The sequence below is a fragment of the Dermochelys coriacea genome, chromosome 11 (genome assembly GCF_009764565.3).
Source record: "Dermochelys coriacea isolate rDerCor1 chromosome 11, rDerCor1.pri.v4, whole genome shotgun sequence".
Lineage (NCBI taxonomy): Eukaryota > Metazoa > Chordata > Testudines > Dermochelyidae > Dermochelys > Dermochelys coriacea.
In genome coordinates, this window is record NC_050078.2 from 22,126,133 (window position 1) to 22,139,371 (window position 13,239).

The following is a 13,239-nucleotide window of genomic DNA, read 5'->3' on the forward strand; positions in this document are numbered from 1 at the left end:
TCATGAGACTAAATTGCATTTGTAAATAGAAGACCATTTTGCCATGACTTTACACTATCTCAAGAATAATTCAATTTCTAGTTACTGAATGTTATTAATATTACCTTGAGAATCAAAGATTTGATTTTCCAGATTTAGTAAATTATCTGTTAGTTATCAGCATTAATGGAACATTTATGTAAAACCCGAGGTATCTTTTCGTTGAATAATTATCTAAAAAATAATTGTTCTGGTAATTGTAGCTTCCACTGAGCATTTAATATTGCAGTATGTGGTATCTTGGAAAGAATGTGGAGTTGCAAAGAAGCCAAATGAAAATTCTGTTACATTATTAATACCTTACAACAAATGAGAATATATTTTGAGTGTAGGTCAAAAGGGTCTCACATCCGAGAACACTTAAAAATAAAAAATACATTACAGTAATGTTTTAAATACATGTGGTATAGAGGAAGCTGCTTCTATTGTGTTAAAATGAACTGATCATATTAAGCTTGTTCTTTAAAAAACACAAACTGACCATTAAAAACTGGTGGCATGATATAGCCTAGAATCGCTAATTATATTGTGCATGGAACATGGAACAAATGACATGAGAAGTGTATTAAACTGTGAAAGTTAAAAAAGCAAAGAAATACAATTAATTTAAAATTATAGTCACAAAAACAGTATCTTAAAATAATGTTTATTAGCTATCATAAATTTTAAGCCCTCTCACCTCTTGCATTTAAAGTAAGACTGGGAAAAAAAAAACACTAAATGTGCATTTACAGATATATGGTTTGGATGAGCTAATAGGTCCTTCCATCTCATACTTGCTGAATAATATCAAAGCTCAACTCAAGATCTCAAAATCAAACTGGATTCTTTCAGGTTTTTTTTTTTTTAAACAGTAGCACAAGTAACAGATTACAGAATCAGAATTTAGCGGATCACGTTGTTGATAGTAAACTCTTTGGGGCAAGGATCATCTTTTTGTGTGTGTTTGTATAGTGCCTAGCACAATGGAAAATGCACAACCATATTCAGCACAGGGATAAATTACGACACCTGACGTCTCCGACACTATCAGGCCCACACAGGAAAGGTTCTCACAACCAATGCTGTGACCTCCAAAAACACTGCCTTGCCAACCATCATCATTCCTGGACTGCAGCTTTCTTTTAGCGTTTGACAGACTCCTCCTCACAGTCCAGCCCCCAAAGATTATATTCTTCCATCGCAATTCTCATTTTTCCTTTTCAGGCTTCTTCCTTCCCCAGCTCCTACCCTTCTGTGAGTTACCACTCCCTGTTTCAGCTCTTTTCAGCTTTTCAAAAGCAACACGTCACCAGTTTACACTTTGTTTGCATTCCAAGTTCTCTCTGCAATGGTCAGAGATGGAAACAAATGACACCTGGGGTTGTGGAGCATAATTGTGTGGCAATACAGTGAATTCCACAGCAGTGGAATCATAATACCAAGGAGCCTGCCTGTACCTTCCTATCAGCCATTCCACACACCTTCTCTCTCCCCCTCTCTCTCTTCCAGGTGTCCTCATCATAAGTAGAGCCCTACAAATCTGTGGATATCCATTTTATATCTGCGGATGCGGATATTCATGGACCATATTTGCAGATAACATGCAGATACAAATTTTGTATCTGCACAGGGCTCTAATCATATGATCAGGAAGCACTAGAGAAGGGGAAAATCTTGCAATGCACTGGTGTTTCAAGTGCAATGCCTTCTTCCCACTAGACAATGTAAAGTGAAGAAGAGGTATTTCTACAACAGAGCATATTGGAAACCTGATCTTAACTGTGTTCTCTAGGCACTATAATAGAAATATTAACAATAGGCTTTTTGCCCGTTTCCCTATGAAGGGTTGTGGATTTAGTGCCAGTTAGAAGACAGCAATGAATTGGGCTGCAGTCAGTGCCTCCTGCTCAGGAGAGGGCAATACAGAGGCTCCCTTGAAGAACAAGACTAAGATCGAAGGGTGCATGGAATGTAGCTTTCATTTTCAAACCACCATTCATTTCACAACAGACCACCACCACAATATTCAAAACCAACCAACCAAATTCCATTGTAGAACATTCATTGTCAAATAACTTGCTTTTAGCATAGAAATCACTATGGGTACCTCTACAATTCAAAAAACACCAGAGTGTCTCCAAGCTTGGGTCAACTGACTCAGGCTCACAGGGCTCTGCAGTACAGGGCTCAAAATAGCAGTGGAGACATTCCTGCTTGGGCTGGAGCCCGGGGTGAGAGGGAAGAATCTTAGACTCATTGTCACTGGCTTTTTTTTGCGGGGGGGGGAGCGCAGTATAGACTTTACTTTACAGTATAAACCTTACTGGTTTATATCTGCAGTAACACAGATGGCTGTCTCAGCAGTGAATAGGATAGTAGCTATGAATTTGTGTACTGATCAAAACAAATCTCCTTCATTGCTATGCTAATTACAAACTGTCACTCTATATTCACCTCTTCTAAACAGAGTAAAACAATGCAGCTTGGAGGGGGGGAATCTACTAGTTATTGAATTATTTGTATATTTATCTGGCAATTTAAACTTCTCATATTTTGAGGTGCTCTAATGCACAGATGATATTGGTTTCATGTCCATAGTAGGAAATGACCTCAATTTCCTTCTGAACAACCACACATTGTTCTGAAACCATCCCTTTGTTTGCTCATTCCATCATCTTCATTATGATAAATATGTTGCACCCTATTATATGTGGTGCTAAACCTGAATGGAAATCAATGATACTGCATCTTAGTTCTGTCTTTCTGAAGAGCAGTAAAAGCAACCCTTGTGATATATGTGATTAAAACTGAAGCATACAGTCTCAGTCTACACTATTTATAAATAAATTGGACAATAAATTATCTTGAACTTGAGCCCAGGAATGTGAGGGAAAAGACAATGATATGATTTGCTTTTGTGGATGAAGGTGAGAGACTAAGAAAACACAAGAAATTTCTAAAAATGTTTTAGATAAGCTTCAGATAAGCACATAGATATTTCAACCTCTTACATATTATAAATAAGTCTTGAAAATAAATTGAAAGTACAGCAGAATCAGTTTCAAGAATTGCAAAATGGCTCGCAGTCCTGTGGTCCTAGACAAATAGACGAGGCCTTGAAAAAAACCTGCCTGGGAACACCATTCCAAGAGTTGAAACCAATACACTTCAAAAAGAAAGAAAACAGTAATCGTACATAACAGAAAAAACCTGAAAAATCTTAATAGGTGTGATAACACAGTCAAGCTGTTTAGCAGCAGTGAGAGCTTTACAAATGGACGAGCCACTGTTGCTCAGGGTGGATAAAAATCAATGCTTTTTTTTAGTAAAAAACTTGGATTTTTTTATTTAAATCAGATTTTTATAAAATGCTTTTTGAGGAAAAAACCTAAAGATAGTTTTAATTAAGATACTTTATAGCTCAAAGATCTCATCATTGAATAGGGATTATAAATTCTAATTCTATAGTATGAGAGAATATATTTATGTAATATTTACGAAAAGTTTTGTAAATGAGTTCCAATAGTTCATGGATTAGGGACCCAATTTTATGTGGTTACACAGGTTTCTGTATAGATTATTTGTGTTAATCTTTCTATCTACTCAATGGGACTCAGTGCTCGGTCTAGAAGATACCTCTGAAGACACAAATCCACAGTTTGAGAACTGCAAAACTAAGGATCTCTGATGGGTAACATGCTTGTTAACAACAAAAATGTTTTAAATAAATAAATAAATAGAGGTGAGAAATAACAGACCTCAACTCTATTGTCCCTCTGCAAATTTGTGTACACAGAGTCAATCCCTTACCTCTCTAAAAGTGCAAAGTTTCAAAAAGTTCAATGAATAGAGGATTGTTGGGGGCGGAATAGATCTGGACAAGGAGAAGAAGTCTGGAGATAAATGTAAGAAGCGTGGGACATATGTTTGTTTTGTTAGATTATTATATGCTTGCTGTTGAAGAAAAAAATCCAGAATATTTAACTTTGTTTTAGTTAAATAAAACAATTTAAATATCTGTCTGGTGATCTCCTCCTCCTAATACAGCATGGCAAGAAAATCCTCCAAATTTTAATGATTAACCCATTGAATTGGAGATAGTTCACCTCCCAATGACTTCGTAAAAATCTGCTTCATTTACCTTTGGTAAATGAAATAACCAAACAATCATTCATTTTCTGATATAGCTGTAAAACTAATCTGAAAAGTTTTCAAAATAAACCACTGTTTAAAAATGTACAGTGTGTATCTTCTAAAAGTGAAACTTACATCTCTGAGTTGTGAAGAATATGTATTAAGGTTATAACAACCAACAAGAATGCACTTTTATGTAGAAAACCATTATTAAATTGAGTCTTCCTGACTAGTGATTTAAATCAAATCAAATCCAGCTTGCTATTGCTCAATCTCTTCATCTGTAGGCAACCTCAGTAATCAGTGCTTCCAAGCTACTTCAACAAAGAATGGGCTGGCAGTAGAACTACCAAAAGCAGTAAGCTTCCTTGCTGCTCCTCACATAGTGGCTCTGCCAGATCCAATGACACATAATATGCGTGGAAATGAAAAGGGGATTGTGTGTGACTGCTAAGAAGAAGTTCAGCAAGACTGCTTAGTATTTGGGGAAAACAGAGTAATTCCATTCACAATGTACAGTAACTGCTGTGTGCATGAATGAGAGGGAATGCCTATTATTGACTATTTGCTTGTTTGGGAAAAGGAGAAAAATATGCAGAATAAGTTTGGCAAAATTGCATTGTCTTATTAATCCACACATTTTCAGCAGTGTTAAGACATTAGAATCAGTACTTGACATGGGGGGAAAGCCATAATAAAATAGAATAAAAACTTGTATTTTAAATCCAAGCTACTGAAAAATAAATTAAAGATGAGGAATGTTAGGAAAGAGTTATATTCTGAATGTATAAAACCATATAGTGTAGATATATCTACATCAGAGACAGATACATTCTATTATATATGTGTATATAAAGAAGGCGGCACCAGGCCAAGTCATAGATACTCAGCACCTCTCAGGTTCTGGTTATGCGTTAATGCCTCATTACAGTTTAAAATTTGAACTCAAAAGTCAGGTAATGTAAAAATGAAGGTACCAATAGCAGAACTATATTAATCAGTCAGCCAATAATTTTAAAAAATATTAAATAGATAGTATTCCTTTATTTTCTTGTGGTTAAATCTGCAAGCTCAAAATTTGCAACAACAACTTTTTAAATTTAATTTTTTTTTTTTAAGATGGGAATGAAAAACAAAACAAACAGTAAAGCTACCAAGTTATACAATTGGGTTCTAATCAACTCCACTGTACTGCTTTCTAAAAAAGAAAATCCTAGGTGTGGAAAATATTCAATCATGCTATAGCTGCATTATAGTGCCACAAGTAATTATAAATCTCACACTCACAAAAACAGTTTATCAATTTTTGTATAATAACACACTCACTTTTATTTTATATAACATTGATATAATAATGGGCACCGGCCATATGTGTTTTATCCACAATATTCATTACATATTGCTGTTGCATTTACTTCTTTTTTTCAAGACATAAAATGTTAGATTGAAATGTGTGGTCTCTGACTGATGGTAAATGTTTTTTGGAAAGTTTGAGGAGAAATCCTTCAGCTCTTTTTTGATTTATGAAAGAGTGAAAACAAAATATGCTTCTCAAATTGTCAAATAAATTCTAATCACACTTTAAAATCAAAACAGAAGTAATTGGAGTCTTGACTCTGCCCCTGGTGCACCATAACAAGCTTCTGCAATGATATATGCTGCAAACAATCTTGGGTCCACAACATGCCTGTAAACCACTTGCTGGTACAGTAGAATCTTATATGATAGTAGATGATATAATAAACTTTTTATCTTCATGTGAAATCCTTACACTGCTCTCTCAAGGTATTGCATTCTCAAACTCATGGAGGTAAATATGCAGTACACCCACTGATCTCCCATATTTTCTGCCTCTCTCATTCCACATATGGATTTGTGTCCATGCATCTGTGTAAATACTATACTAAAAATAATTGCATCGCTACTGAAATAGAAAGCTAACAACAACAAAAAACAGTTTGTAGTTTTTGCCAGAGGCTAAATACTCAGAATTTTGTGCTAAATGAATATAAACAAAGTGCCAATCTCACTCTCTCGCTCATCATAATAGCTAAATGTATTTTTCCTCCATCTGCAGTAAAGAGATTAAAGCTATGAGACATAATCCTGAAAAACTGCATTCTTTAGCAGTTATCAAATTTATTCTGGCTTAATCTGCTACTCTATCTAAATATAATTCAGTACCCTTAAGAAGCGTAATTAGCTTGAGCAATTTGGTGCAATAATGCTGAATTTTTAATGCATTTCTCTCAGTTCTAAATGAAGGAAGGGATGTTATGTCTGAAATTGTTATAGTTTCCAAAGTGGATTCTTAAAACACATTTTTAGAGGATATTCATGGACTCATTCAAATTTTGCTTTCTTGGTGTACTGAATGTGTACCTCTCTGCACCGACACAGCCACTCCCACACAGAATACAACATGAACCTAAAGAGTTGGCACCTGCCACTTTGGTTTATTCATGTAATTATGCATATAGTAGAAGAGAAAATCCCTTCCTCCATCTCCCAAACATTCTTTCTGAGTAGTTCCACTGATTTCAAAGGGAATAATTGCTGCTATTATACCTTGTGACAAAGTTCCTCTTCTACCTTGGTGGGTCCTGCGCTTATTGGCGGATTTGCTTGCCTCAGAGATTCACGGCAGCCCTCAGTTTGGCGACTTTTGTGGCTCAAATCTGCCGTTCACTCAGATAACCTCATCCTTGGCCAACATACGGAAAAAGAGAAGAACAACCCCCACAGTCTCTGCTGATCCACCACATAGGTCGGGGAACAGCCCAGAGACCTCCCCTCTGGTGGAACCCACAGTCCAGGTCAACTCCTGTGTCTGATCAGGAGTTGGGAGGTTTGGGGGGAACCCGGGCCTGCCCTCTACTCCAGGTTCCAGCTTAGGGCCCTGTGAATTGGAGCTGTCTAGAGTGCCTCCTGTAATAGCTGCGTGACAGCTACAACTCCCTGGGCTACTTCCCCATGGCCTCCTCCCAACACCTTCTTTATCCTCAAGACAGGACCTTCCTCCTGGTGTCTGATAACACTTGTACTCCTCAGTCCTCCAGCAGCACGTCCTCTCACTCCCAGCTCCTTATGCACTCCCCACTAACTGATGGGAGGTCCTATTTATTAACCAGGTGTCCTGATTAGCCTGCCTGCCGTAATTGATTCTAGAAAGTTCTTAATTGGCTCCAGGTGTCTTGATTAGCTTGCCTGTCTTAATTGGTTCTAGCAGGTTCCTGATTGTTCTAGGGCAGCCCCTGCTCTGGTCACTCAGGGAACAGAAAACTATTCATCCAGTGGCCAGTATATTTGTCTTCTACCAGACTCCTGTACCCCACTGGTCTGTGTCTGTCACAACCTGACTACGGGGGTAGAGGGTGGGGAGTATAATCTGTCCCCAAATATGCCAAATTACTGGGGTCTCTGGCACATGCACTCAGTTTTAGGCAACTGATGTCTTCTTAATTAAAAGGCCAAATGAAAATAAAATATATCCCCAAAGCAAAATTACAAAATGACATCTATTACTCTTCCCCCAGAGGTAGACAAACCCATGTTCCACCATACCAGGAAGTGGTATGAATTCTCAAATTGGGGGCTTTCAAACAAATCCCATTATCTCAAGTGCCCTTTTTGCTTTCAAGTTTGGTGAAAATACAGAAGGACAGAAACAGTCTCCCAAATACCTTCCACACAAATGAAACAGTATTTTATAGATTACATTTAACAAACCATTGGAGTTGCATCTAGAAGCAAATAGGAAGTGAATGGAGCTGATGATGAATTGATGTAATAAGTACTCAAACATTACTAAGAACATGGGAAAATGAATAATATACTAGAAGAAGATTCTGAGCATCCTATAGTGGTATTTATAGCAAACTGCCATGACCCACTATGAAGGTGACAATGGCATGAAGACCTGGGTCATCTTTGAGAAATATGGCCTCAGACACTAAATCAAGTCACCTTATAGAGATAATTAAGAAACCTTTCCATATGCTACCTTTTAAGTGTTAATATTTTGGAAGCACAAACACACTTAGCTTTTAATCTAAATTTACGATGTTGTCATATACTGTTCTACTGGATTAAGTGAAAGATATACTGCAATCTGATAGATTTGAAACATCAAAAGTTTGAATTCAAGTCTGAAACATGATTTATCAAAAACAAAGCTGAAAATTAAATAGTTTATTCCTTATGGCTCAGGTTTATTTTTAATCATATTAATTCAATTTATTTTAAGTCAGTTTAGTAACCCAGCATATTTAAAAATTCTTGCTTTCAAAGTAATAAATTCAGAGGAGACAGGGAAGAAGAGTTTGATGAAAGTTAAATGAAGTGTTGTAGCTGAAATCCAAAAACTAAAACAAATCACATAAATCTGGTGAAAGCCTTTTATGATTAGAAATGAGAGTAGTGTATTTCACAATGGGCAGATATTCCTATTGATCTATTCCATGATATGATCCCTATTTAATAAATATACTATAATAAGTATCATAATTTAATGATGTCATTCAAAATACACAGTGTTGAGGAGGTTCTTGCAATCCCAGGTCACCAACTTGCATACTACAAGTTGGGTCACAAGAAAGACATGATCTCTGTCTATACAATTAGGGAGTGTTTATCTCATTAGCTTGTTACACTGGATAGTAAAGTAAACAAATCAGCAGTAGTTACAATTGTGCAAAATGGAAATATGCAAAAGTTAAACAATAAGAAACTGTAAACTCTGAAAAAGGCCTCTTTAAAGTTCAAATACAGGTGAACAAAGCTTGTGGCCATAAGAGGTCTTGTTTGGTAAGAGGTCTGATTCAGAGGCTTTGGAGTGCACTGTATACTTGTTTAAATGACACATAGGACATTCACATTCCATTGTGGCTAAAGATTGTAACCAGGGAAGTTGGATCAAAGAGGTGGGTAGCAAGAGGAATCAAAAAATTGTGTAATAGGAGGGGTTGCAAATGTAGAAATGGAAGTGTCCCCGGATGAAGGCAGAGCACTTCACCAGATTTCAAAGAAGTGCACCAGACTTCAAAATGAAGGAAAAGGATCTAGGAGATGGGGGAGGATGGTAGATAATTAAGGTCCCCATATTTTCTAAATTTAAAAAAATATGTCAATATTTTTAGGGTCACAACAAAACTTATGCAAAAGACAAAATACATATTTAAAAAAAATATGTCCAGGTGCCTCTTCTGCCAGATTCAATTAAAAAGAAACACATGCTATTTCTCAGAGTGCAGTATGTTTCACTATTTTTCTGTCTTCTGGAGGAGCAAATCATGAAACAGTGAACAAATGTTAACATTCACTTGAGCAGAAGTATAGCTTTGATACTGTCTAAGTTCATTTGACTATTCAGTCCAAACACTGCCCTTAGTGCTGAAAATGAATTGTCCTGGACATGCTTATGTGGGGTTGTGCCTTTCTAAAATCAAAACAAACCACGTCCCTCAGCCCATGCCACTTCCCGCAGCCCCCATTGGCCTGGAACGGCGAACTGAGGCCCGTGGAAATGGTGATCGGCTGAATCTGCGGACGCTGCAGGTAAAGAAACCATCCCAGCCCACCACTGAATTTTCCTGATGGGCTGCGTGCCAAAGGTTGCCAATCCCTGCATTAGAACAATAACCCTATGAAGGAATGGAATTTGATGTCTATTACTGATCACCCTTCAAATCATGATTAAAAATTGACCGTTTGATAATTTGTTCCATTGTCTTTCCAGATACAAGTCCTTTTTGTTCCCCTTCAACATGTTAGCCCATCAACAGTCCTCTGGGACTTCACCCATGCTCCATGATAGATCATCACTAACAGTTCTGAAATTGCTTCTGGTAGTTCCTTAAATACCCTAGAGGGAATTTCATCAGGCCCCGACAATATGAATACATCTAACTTATCTAAACATTCATTCACTGGTTCTTTCCCTATTTTGCTCATTTCCTTCCTTCTTGTTGTTAATGTTAACTATGTTAAACACCTGGCCACCATTAATCATTTTAGTGAAGACTGAAGTAAAACAGGCATTGAACCTCAGCCTTCTTGATATCATCCATTATTAGCTCACCTTCCTCACTAAGTAATGTATCTTCACTTCCCTTTGGCTTGCTCCTAATGTATCTACAGGATCTCTTCCAATTGCCTTTTATATCTCTGGCGAGGTGTTTCTCATTTTATTTTTACATGCTTGTGCCATTCTTTTGTATTCCTCCTTAAGAATTTGTCCATGTTTCCACTTTTCATAGAATACCTTTTTTATTTTCAAGTCATTAAAGAGCTCCTGATGCAGCCATATTGGCCTCTAACGCTTCTTCCTATCTTTCCCTCACACTGGGCTTGTTTGCTTCTGGGCCTGTAGGCTCATAGACTTTAGGTCAGAAGGGACCATCATAATCATCTAGTCTGACCTTCTGCATATTGCAGACCACAGAACCTCACCCACCCATTCCTGTAATAGACCCCTAATCTCTGGCTGATTTGTTGAAATATTTAATACTGCCTTTTTAAGAAACCACCTATTCTCTTGAACTCTTTTCCCTTCAATTTCCTTCCCATGGGAATTAACCTACGAGTTCCAAGTTTGTTAAAGTGTACTTTTTTTTTTTAAGTCCATCATCCTTATTCTGCTGCTCTCACTCCTTCTTAGAATCATGAAATTTATCATTTCATGGTCAATTTCACTCAAATTGTTTTCTACCTTCAGATTTGCATCCAATTCCTCCCTGTTAATCAGAATCAAGTTAAAATCAGAATCAAGCTACTCCTCTCATTACTTTCTCCACTTTCTGAAACAAGAAGTTGTCCCCAGTACATTCCAAGAACTTATTGGTAATTTTATATTTTGATGATACTTTTCAAACAGATAACTGGGTAGTTAAAGTCCCCCACTATTACCATATCTTGTGTTTTGGGCATTTCAGTTGTCTATTCTAGAAATGACTCGTACAACTCTCCTCCTACCATAATATTTCCCATCTTCTGCTTTTCCCTGCCTGTCCTTCCTGAACAAGCCTTACCCTTCTATATCAATACTCCAGTCATGAAATTTATCCCACAAAGTCTAAGTGATGGCAAATAAGTCATGCCAATTAAATGTTGAACTTTGGCACCTGGTACTTTTGTGAATCTAGCTCTAAGTGTAATTCTTTTTCTAAGTATGTTTGATAAAGATTGACCAGCTTAATTTAAATTACATATATTTTGTTAATTTGTATATATGTGTTCATTAGAGAACTGCAGTAACAATATTACAGCTCCATACTTTGCATTTATGAACATTTTTCCCTGCCACTTTTTTCCCCTTTGTCTGAAGTGACACAAAATCAGTCCAGTTAAAAATATTCTGGCAGAAGCCAAATTATCCCATTTACAAGGAGAAAGCTTGAGGCTCCACTAGTCAGACTGACAGCTCATTTTAGAAAGGTAAAATTCAATTTCCAATAATGTTTTCCACATGATCCAAATGACTGTTAAATTTAAACAGTTTCATTTGTAAATGAATTTAGTGTACATGAAAGGTGCTGGATGGACAGTCCTGGAAAATAAAGACCTTTATTTATCCATAGAACAAGGACAGCCTGCGTGGTAGCTGCGTAAGCAGCCCCACCCACATTCTCCAACTCTCCCCCAAAGAAATGTCATCTACGAAGTGAATGGTAGCTTAGTCTTCTCCAACCCCATTCAATACCTTGTCTGTCTGCGGAAGGTTCCAACAAAGGTCCCAAATAAAGGTAAATGTGCTGCTGGATCTACTCCCGAAGAACTAGACTGAGACCACTACTTCACTGCACATAAGCAAGGACTCCAGTACATTGTAGAAAGCTGAATCTAATTTCTCATTCAAAGTATCTGGGGTTTGTGAGGCACTCTGGTGCAGCTGACTGGAAATTGTGTGGCAGCTTCATTTCCATTTTCAAATGGAGGTTTTTAATGAAATATGAATAGTAAATTGGTAGAGGAGACCTTGTGACATATTTATAGTAAATTCTAGTCAAATTATGCTGTCCACACAACTGCAGTTTTTGGGCAGATGGGTTTGGGGCAGTTGAAGCTCTTGGTACTTGCTCTGAGTACTTGGGGAAATTGTAAGATTGTAATGTTTGGGACTGTAGGACTACCACATTATAGCTGGAGGTTACAATTCAAATGACCTAAAATGAAATAATTAACATGAAATTGAAAATTGTCGTCTCTAAGTTTAAGAACAAATAGAGATGAATGGGCTGCTAGTGTGTTAAAACCACAGCCTATCATCCTGACCAATCCTGACTCATTGTACTCCCTCATCAGTCTGCCTGTATCTGTCTGCTGTCTCTTGTATTATATTTAGGTAATAAGCTCTTTGGGGCAGGCACTGTCTTTGTTCTGTATTTATACAGCGCTTTGCACAGTGGTCCTGGTCCATGACCTGCGTATCTAGGTACTATGCGTATAGAAATAATAGTTTACTCTCTAGGAGTTATTTTCAGGCTGTCTGCAGACTCAGGTAGATGGAACTGGACAGGTGTACCCTTTCCTTATGTTTACAAAGCTTTCTATAAAGCCATGAAGGTTAGAAAAACTTTTTAATGAAAATTTAGATTCTGGAGCACAATTTTGAAGTAAGGGGTGGATTCCATGGCAAATGCTATGATTGAGCAATGGTGAAATACAAAGAGCCTACAAATGAGATACTGACCATCCACTTCTGCAGGCAAGTTTTACGCATAGAGGGCTTCCTATTACAAAAGTACAAACTGGACTTCTGCTGAGCAGCACAACGCTAAATTCAAGAGCCATTGAGGAGCCAAATCTTGAGGCTCAGAGATACAAGGTTGGGGTGCTCATGGTGCCAACTTCTGTGTCAGATCTGACCTGAGTGGGAGGCGTTAATGCATCGCCACAGATAGATGAACTAGATCCAACTATCATTCTTGTCTTAACCATGAAGGTGCTATTAAAATGGCCATGAGCTGCTCCTCCCTTTTTTGGAGTAAGGTTCTGAGGATTAGTGGTGTCAGAGGGTAACCATAAGGAAGAAGATCAGGTCAGGGGAGTAGTAGGGTGTCTACTAAAGAACTGCAGCTGCATCCA

General features: G+C 37.4%; 1 protein-coding gene across 1 annotated transcript in view; it reads right to left on the minus strand.

The window, feature by feature from the left end:
* LRP1B (LDL receptor related protein 1B) overlaps nt 1–13,239 on the minus strand; it is a 1,336,604-nt gene that overhangs the window by 644,447 nt on the left and 678,918 nt on the right. The window lies entirely within an intron of this gene.